The sequence below is a fragment of the Mytilus trossulus genome, chromosome 13, assembly GCF_036588685.1.
Source record: "Mytilus trossulus isolate FHL-02 chromosome 13, PNRI_Mtr1.1.1.hap1, whole genome shotgun sequence".
Taxonomy (NCBI): domain Eukaryota; kingdom Metazoa; phylum Mollusca; class Bivalvia; order Mytilida; family Mytilidae; genus Mytilus; species Mytilus trossulus.
Window position 1 is genome coordinate 2,476,920 of NC_086385.1, and position 10,343 is coordinate 2,487,262.

A 10,343-nucleotide genomic window follows, 5' to 3' on the forward strand; every position below is an offset into this window, starting at 1 on the left:
GCTTCTTCAGACTAATGCTGATGTCAATCAGTGTAATGAGGATGGATGGTCTCCATTTTGTGTGGCCTGTGAAGAAGGACATAAAGATACAGTAGAACTGCTTCTTCAGAACAATGATGATGTCAATCAGTGTAATGAGTATGGAACACCTCCATTGTTTGTAGCTTGTGCAGCAGGCCTTAGAGATACAGTAGAAATTTTACTACAGAACAATGCTGATGTCAATCAGTGTAATAAGGGTGGAAAATCTCCATTGTATGTGGCCTGTAAAGAAGGACATAAAGATACAGTAGAACTGCTTCTTCAGACCAATGCTGATGTCAATCAGTGTGATGATAATGGACAGTCTCCATTGTTTGTAGCCTGTAAAGGAGGACATAAAGATACAGTAGAACTGCTTCTTCAGACAAATGCTGATGTCAATCAGTGTGATGAGGATGGACAGTCTCCATTGTTTGTAGCCTGTAAAGGAGGACATAAAGATACAGTAGAACTGCTTCTTCAGACTAATGCTGATGTCAATCAGTGTAATAAGGGTGGAAAATCTCCATTGTATGTGGCCTGTAAAGGAGGACATAAAGATTTAGTAGAACTGTTACTTCAGAACAATGCTGATGTCAATCAGTGTAATAAGGGTGGCAAATCTCCATTGCATGTGGCCTGTAAAGGAGGATATAAAGATTTAGTAGAACTGTTACTTCAGAACAATGGTTATGTCAATCAATGTGATAAGGATGGAATATCTCCGTTGAATGTGGCCTGTGAAGGAGGACATAAAGATACAGTAGAACTGTTACTTCAGAACAATGCTGATGTCTATCTGTGTAATAAGGGTGGAATACCTCCATTGTCTGTGGCCTGTGCAAGTGGACATAAAGATACAGTAGAACTGTTAATTCAGAACAATGCTGATGTCAATCAGAGTGATGAGGATGGATGGTGTCCATTGCATATGGCCTGTGAAGGAGGACATAAAGATACAGCAGAACTGTTACTTCAGAACCATGCTGATGTCTCTCAGTGTAATAAGGTTGGAATACCTCCTTTGTATGTGGCCTGTAAAGGAGGACATACAGATACAGTAGAACTTTTACTTCAGAACAATGCTGATGTCAATCAGTGTAATGATGATGGAATATCTCCATTGTATATGGCCTGTGCAGGTGGAGATAAAAATACAGTAGAACTGTTACTTCAGAACAATGCTGATGTCAATCAGTGTAATGAGGATGGAATATCTCCATTGTATATGACCTGTGCAGGTGGACATAAAGATACAGTAGAACTGTTACTTCAGAGAAATGCAAATGTCAATCAGTGTGCCATTAATGGAGAGTCTCCATTGTATGTAGCCAGTAAAGGAAGATACAGAGATACAGTAAAACTGTTACTTCAGAACAATGCTGATGTCTCGAAGTGTAATGAGGATGGACAATCTCCATTGTATGTCGCCTGTAGGGGAGGACATAAAGATACAGTAGAACTGTTACTGCAGAACAATGCTGATGTCTCGCAGTGTAATACACAGGGAGATTCTCCTTTACATGCGGTTTGTGGTTTCAAATTGTATAGATATTTCATCAACTGTATTATGAGAATGTGTTCAAAGACATTCATTGAAACTGTAAAACTATTAATTGCATGGAAAGCAAATGTCACATTGCGTAATAAAAATGGTCAGACACCACTTGATATTGCCCGTGCATCAGAATGTAAGGAACTTGTAAATCTTTTGGAGGAAAATCTTCATCTAAAAGAATCTCAATTAAAGTAAACATTTCATGAATTTGAGTTTGAATTTTACAATGAAGACATATTGTTACATTATAATAATTGTATCACTATAAAGGAAGTCAATGTATGCACACATAATCCAGGTGTTACTTAAACCAGACATTATTTTTAATTCTAATATGACGTGCTTCTTTCGCTTTGTAAACAACACTGTGATAAAATTCTCGATATATCTATACTTAGCGCAGACTCCGTGGTGTACATAATAATGGCTGTTACAATATACTTCCCACGTAAATCCACATGTATTGAAACCTATTTGCAAACCCTTTGTCGATTTAATTGTTTTAAAAATTGCAATTCAGAAAAGACAAAATCACTTTTATTCTTATTCGGATGCACAATAAAAAGAAGTAATGCATAAGAGCTCGGAGAAACCAACAAAATAAAAATTAAATAAAATTCCGCGAAAGTCTATTAATGTTTTTGGCGCATTGAAGTCATTTCAAAACATGACGTCATACAAATGAAAACTCTAGAGTTGAACGTTTTCTGTTACGTTAACTATTGATATGTCGTTTACAATTGTATTAAAATTGATTATCAAGGTAGGTTATGTTTGATTTTCTATTCTATTGCATTATTCGCATATGTACTGATTTCAGCAAGTCAACATGGCGGCTCATTGGTTACGAAATGTCAACTTTGGATTTGACGGTAGCCCACGGGAAAAAACATATAAATCAACATGACAATTGTTGGTTTTGAGAATGAAACATATTTTTTTCAGCGGTTGTTCACGAAATAATCCGTGCAAGCTACGGATCTATTAAAATGATGAGCTTTATCTAACAGGGAGTAAAAAAGAACAGTCATACACACAGATTTACCCACCCTCGCTTCAGTTTTTTTAATGATCGTATTTGTCCTATTAGAATCGAAATAATTCATGGAAGCCATAGATTATTGGAAATTTACACATGGCCTGGGCCGTGATATTCGTTGATTTTATCCCTCGCTAACGCTCAGGATAAAATTCGAATATCACGGCCCAGGCCATGTGTAAATTTCCAATAATCTATGGCTTCCATGAATTATTTCTTAATTAGTTATTCAGGTAATTCAAAGGAATATACAACCGAAATAACTAACAAGATTTATCTGAGATTACAATATTATGTGCAATAAATGCCTGGACAATATTCAGTAATTTCTACATTCTCTTATGACATCGATTTTTTTGAATTTTGCAAATTATATAATAACATGACTCAAATAAGTGATATATAAAAGAGCATTATTATTTCAACACAACTTGTAAAGTTTATTTGAACTTTTAACTTTATTAATAAGAGGAAAACAATATTTACATATACACAAACAATACACAACAATAGTGTGCATAATAAAGGAAAATTAATTCGTTATTAAATAATCAATTCACAAAGAAGTTAACTCAGGCCATTATTGCATGGTGTGTATTTATTTGGTCAATATATGTATAGAGTTTATGTTTATTTTTTTAGTGTATTTATTTGATTTATATATGCACAGAAAGTCCTTATATCCATTGTATGTATCTCAATGGAAGGTATGTGATTATTTGGTTTATTTATGGAGTTAATGTCATCGGTCAATGTGTTTATGGTATATGCAATAGAAAACTTTTGAGTTCGATGGATTTCCGTCAAAAACAATGGTTTAAATGAACATCATTTGTGTATTTAGGGGCATCGTTACTTCTGTTTCCATGTTGAGAGAGTTGATGGAAAACTATGGTGCTATATTTTTTCTTAAAGACCGTCTGTAGGTTTATTGTGAGACTATCTTATTATGTTGTTTTTTAATGCACGCTTACTGTTATTAGGGAATACACTGTGATCTGTATTATGCACGTGTTTGATTTTGTAACAAACACTCATATCTTTGTTTTGTTATAAACACTCATATCTGTGTGTTGTAATATACACTTTAATTACATTGTATGAAATACTATGACATTCCAGTCAAGTAAAACCAGTTATTTTTGCATTTGACGTAAATCCTGTTAAATCAAACATAAGTTTGCAATAAATGTATTTTGAGCAGTTTATAATTTGTTTGGAACAGGTTCTACTGTAATTGAATTCTACAACTTGCTCTACGCTATAAAATTTTGTTTGAATTACATTTCATGTTTAAGTATATAAAAAATAACATGAACAAAGGTAATTTTCTTTATTCGGAAAATAAGAACCTCTTGTATGTTTTATTCTCGGTATATTTTACATCCTTGTTTGACCATGAATTGTCTAGTAAATAATTCACATTATAAAAAGAACTATTTATTTATTTGTTTGCTTAGTATGTATGTAAAAATCATTATTTTATAAGCCATTATACTATTCATAAATGCCTGTTTCCTATTATTACAAGTATCATGTATTTAATCAATATTTCTTTGAATCAATATTCACTGTCAATTTGACTTAAATTTAGTTGGTATGTTGTTGAATATAGTCATTGTCACACGTGCAGGAGGCTATTGGAAGAACTATGCTACTGGCAACACATAAACATACGATTCCACGATGATGAGTGAAAAAATAACTTGTTAACTACAAAAATCTTAATGATGGTTTAAAAGCAAAGAACTGCACAGAAATTTGAAGAGGTGTTAAACAGTGTTCCTGTCAAACAACAAATACACCTTAGGACATTAAGTATTTTGTTGGTAATAAGTAATAATACATTCACTTAAAGGATGACTATTGTAACTTTATTTAGTTTATGTTAACTTCAATAATTTTTATTAATATATTGTGTTAAATTTATTGATGACCATATTATGGAATTTATTTTTTGCTTTAGAATTATTGATATCAATAGTTTTCTGATAAAGTTTTTGATTCAAAGTGCTCAGTTGTTTTTTTGTTGTTGTTTTTTTCATATATTTTTGTTTACATCCTCAGCAACACAAATAAGGAACCACTTCTTTTAATGTATTATACATGTTATTGTTTCTAGATTTCAGCTTTTGCTAGAAAAATTATAAAAACTTTAGAATTATTAACTATTACCTTCAAATTAATGCACGTTTCACCTTTTGAGTTTCACTAGCAACAATTGGGGTTTCATAAAAAAACAAGAGCTATGAGTCATAAGATCGACATTTATAAAAGCTAAATTTTAAAAAAAATGTATTCGATTACGAAGCTAAACATGTTGTTCTGTTTTCTCAGGGGGAAATATGAAATTAAAAAAAAAGATTAATGAGTAATTTTTTTTAAAGTCAAATATTAATGGACGATTATTATGGAAGACAGCAATCTATAACACTTCTGCATTAACGACTAAGATGCTTTGTATAGTTTCTGTCGTGTAGAAATCCTATTAAGAGCAGTACATGGCATTTTAGCGGACTTTTTTTAATTGTTTGTGTTTTTGGTTTTGTTTTCTGTATTTGCATTGATAGTTGTTTTATATCCATACAATGTTCTATTACATTTGTAGAATATAGTTAGTTAAATACAACTGTATTCTCCGACATAGATTTTTTACATGTGTATTACTTTTTAGCTCACCTGACGTCGTCCGTAAACTTTTACAAAAATCTGCTCCTCTGAAACTACTGGGCCAAATTTAACCAAACTTGGCCACAATCATCCTTGGGTTATCTAGTTTTAAAAATGTGTCCGGTGACCTGGCCATCCAACCAAGATGGCCGCCATGGCTAAACATAGAACACAGGGGTAAAATGTATATTTTGGCTTATATCTTTGAAACCAAAACATTTAGAGAAAATCTGACATGGAGTGAAATTGTTTATCAGGTCAAGATCTATCTGCCCTAAAATTTTCAGACGAATGGGACAACTTGTTGTTGGGTTGCTGCCCCTGAATTGGTTATTTTAAGGAAATTTTGCAGTTTTTGACTATTATCTTGAATACTATTATAGATAGAGATAAACTGTAAACAGCAATAATGCTCAGCAAAGTAAGACCTACAAATAAGTCAACATGACCAAACTTGTCAGTCAACCCCTTAAGGAGTTATTGCCCTTTATAGTCAATTTTTAACAACTTTTCGTCATTTTTTGTAACTTGTACAAAAATCTTCTTCTCTGAAACTACAAGGCCAAGTTTAACCAAACTTGGCCACAATTATCATTGTGGTATATAGTTTAAAAAATGTGTCCAATGACCCCGCCTACCAAACAAAATGGCCGACATGGCTAAAATTAGAACATAGCGGTAAAATGCAGTTTTTGAATTATATCTTTGAAACTAAGACATTTAGGGTAAATCTTTCAAGATTTAAATGTCCATTAGAATAAGAGCTTTCCCCTCACATATTTTCAGATGAATCCGACAACTCGTTGTTGGGTTGCTGCCCTTAAATAGTTAATTTTAAGGAAATTTTGCAGTTTTTGGTTATTATCTTGAATACTGTTATAGATAGAGATAAACTGTTAACAGCAATACTGTTCAGCAAAGTAAGATCTACAAATAAGTCAACATGATCAAAATTGTTAGAGGACCCCTTTATGAGTTATTGCCCTTTATAGTCAATATTGAACAACTTTTTGTCATTTTTGTAACTTGTACAAAAATCGTCTTTTCTGAAACTATGGGCCAAATTAAAACAAACTTGGCCACAATCATTACTAGGGTATCTATTTAAAAAAAGTGTCTTATGACCCCACCTACCAACCAAGATGACCGACATCAGTAAATACAGTAACAGGTGAGCGACACAGGCTCTTTAGAGCCTCTAGTTCTATTTTGTTATTTTTCTTAAAATATAATTATTTAACATAGCTGCTGCGTAACAATTCAAATTGATTAAGGATTGATTGTTCAGTCAGTTCACTAAAACATGTCAGAGTTGTCTCATTGGCACTCACACCACATCTTCCTATATCTACTTACATTTACTGCTAGAAAAAAAACCACTATGTTTAAATGTCACGTACAATCTGCACCTCAACTTAGAGAAAAGGCATGGATTGTTTTCCTGGTCTGCTAATCCATACATCAACCTGGTATTCTATCACTGTTTTGATTCACAATGTTGATAAGTGAGACAGTGTACATGCCTGTATATGTAAACAAATGTTAACATACAACTAGAAAAAAAAATAGACTGCACTAACAGCATATTCATTGTTGTCGTTTTTCTGTAGATTTTATACGAATAAATATTTTTTTGTTTGACCCTTCTCTCCTCTTCACCCTCATTTTTTATGGGGTTCATGTTGCGTAGTCTTTTATTTTTTAAATTGTGACATATGAACTATCATATTTGTCTGTTGTTTTTTTTCATTTTTAGCTATGCCGTGGTCAGTTTATTTTCGATCTATGAATTTGACCGTCTCTCTGGTATCTTTCGCCCCTCTTTTCTAATATTTTTATATACACACAAATTCATGTTGGTTTTTAAATTCAAATGTATAACTGTTCTTTTTTTAATCTCATTTATTCGTAAAGTTAAAGTTTCTTTTTTGAATCCAATTATTGTTTTATTATGCATTATATCACATACTGATGATAAAATTAATTGTTAAAGTTGTTGATATGCCCATGGTTGAAAACCAAATTATATTATATACTTATATTCGTGTTTAATAAATAATATCCTACTTTTTATATGTGTAGATCCGTCATTGTTTTTGACATTCATACTAACACAGATTATGGAATAGAAAATTGAATAAATACATTTGACTATTATTTAACTTTCTTTGTATTGTTATTAGTAGTTCATGATGTGAAGTTTATATGCAAAACTTAAGGTAGATAATACATCAATAAGACAGAAACCCGACTATTTCCCCAGATACGTTTTAGATGATATTTTGCACTTTCCATTAATATTCGACCATCATATGAATAGACTAGTTGAAATCAACAACATCTAGAAAGAAACATTGATTAAATGCACATTAAAGGCTTCTGGAGTTTTCTACATTATTATGGGCCATGCGAAAGGCCTATAGTGATCAGTCAGCAACAAATTGAATCCGTTCTATATCAAGAGAACCAATACAATGTCATACTTTATACTTGACATGCATATTAACCAACACCAGAGGGTGTGTCATCATGTTTGTAAAACTTCCACGGTCAAAGTTCAGGGTCTTCGGGCTTCAGTTGACAACCCCATCATCGTGTCCGCTCTATATCTTGAGAACCATTATGATTTCAAAGTTTATACTTGATATCTATATTAAATTGGATCTAAACCAAAAAATTATTATTATATCTCAAAAATGTAAAAGTGTATCGTATGGTTCTATTTTTATGGATAAAGGCATGGAAGATGATTTTTAAAACGATGAATTTTTATTTTGCTTGTGATATGGTGGTATAAAGAAGGGAAAATCGATGGTCTTGATTACATGTAAATGTATTTTAGAAAAATACTAAGATTTCATTCTTTCCACTAATTCTTTACGAAGTCCTGTGGAGTATAGGTCTTCAATGCAGCGAAAAATTCCCGTTTCAGGAGACGTCCTTCAGCTGTCCTCAACAAATATATACTAGTTCATTGATAATGAACGCAATACTAAATTCCAAATTGTACACATGAAACTAGAATTAAAAATAATACAAGACTACCAAAGTCAAGAGGCTCCTTACTTGGGACAGGCGCAAAAATACGGCGGGGTTAAACATGTTTATGATATCCCAACGCTCCCTCTTTACCTCGAGCCAATGTAGAAAAGTAAATGCATAACAAAACGCACATTGAAATTCAGTTCAAGAGGAATCTGATGTCAGAAGATATAACCAAAGAAAATGACAATTATACATAAATAACATTAGACTACCAGCAGTTAACTGACATGCCAGCTCCAGACTTCAACTAAACTGTTTGAAAGATTATGTCTTCATCATATGAATATCATACACAATCCCTCTCGTTAGGGTTTTAGTATCATACCATCATAACATATCACCTTTTGGGAATTTTGGGTCCTCAATGCTCTTCAACTGTTTATTTGTTTGGCTTTATAACTGTTTTGATCTGAGCATCACTGATGAGTCTTTTGTAGACGAAACGCGCGTCTGGCGTATTAAATTATAATCCTGGTACCTTTAATAACTATATCAGAAGAACATAACCCGTGTCATGCCAACAACTGTTTTTTTGAAAAATGTGTTTAGTTCCGATGCTTCAGATGTGTTGTTTATTGAAATATTCAATGAGGCACTATAGAGGACTTGTGGTACAATGTATGACACTATCCCATCTGTTTCGAAAGTTACGGGTTTTTTTACGTAGAATAACCACAGTTTTCATTTATGCCTAATTGTTTGATAACATACTCGTAATAATAGGAATTACCTACACATATGATATTGTTTGAGGCTTTGCAGAGGAACAACAACATATTATTTTAAAGACATTTCACAGCTACTTTGACTCAGAATATGGATTTAGGTAGAACATTAATAAACACATAATGTTTTTTTTCAATTTAAGGATTCTTCGTTTCATCAACGATGCGGAGAGAGTGTCGAGCTCGCATATTTTAAATTATTGTATCTTAGATACTTGAATTTAAGGTAGCACAATACAAAGATTGTTTCACTCCCAATCAGACAACTTTAAACTGATGTAATTCATTTTATCCTTCTTTATATTTTAAACTTCTTTATAACTGTGTTGTGCAAAAATCTATAAAGTATTTTGGGATGCTATGAATAACAAATAAGCTAAATTCATTCAAGTATGGACATCACAATATGGCAACTAATTACATAACAATTAATTAATATGTAATTATTATGTCATAATGAAATTATCACAATTTGAAAGATTAATCCTTCTTCTTTCTTTTGGTACCTCATTTATAAAATTTAGAGAAAGATGAGTGGAATTACATCAGTTTAAAGATGTCTGATTAGGGATGAAAAATCTTTGTATTGTGCTACCTTAATGAGGACATTGGCGTATATGTTATTTTTTTTTATAATGTGTTATAAATCAAAGTGTCTGCCTCTTTTAGTTTAGTATGATTATTATCACGTGCTTTGAAAACTTAAAAAGAGTAAAGCGCTGCGTTGAACTTTCTTACTCGTGATACCATAACTTGATTGCAGAATTGATAATACTATAATTGGACCCCCCCCCTTTTTTGGACAATCAATGTATTTGAATGGACGCATATAGTTGGACCCCCTTTACTCTGGGTTGGGACCCTCCCCCTTTAAAATGACTGAATCCGCCCCTATAACTCGTGAAGATCACAACACAACTTTGCATTTGTAGCATCATTCTACGTAAATATTCAATCAAATGTTTAACAACTATTGCTGTGAACTACTCGAGACAACCCTTTTGTTCCCTGACCCGACATTTACCAATGCAAGCAAATATGAAAGACAATTAAATATTCTGCAAGAAAACATGAAATTAAATACAGAAGAACGACCGATCCCCAGCAAACTATTAGTGAAAATATTGACAGATCTGGTGACCCTTATGAAACTGAATTGTTTGCCGCAAACTTGCAGCAGACTTGCAACACCAGAAGCATTTTGGCTCAATAATATGGGATAATCAGTATGTGTAATTTTGTAAGTACAAATGATTCATAGAACTTCATGTTGTAATGAAATAAT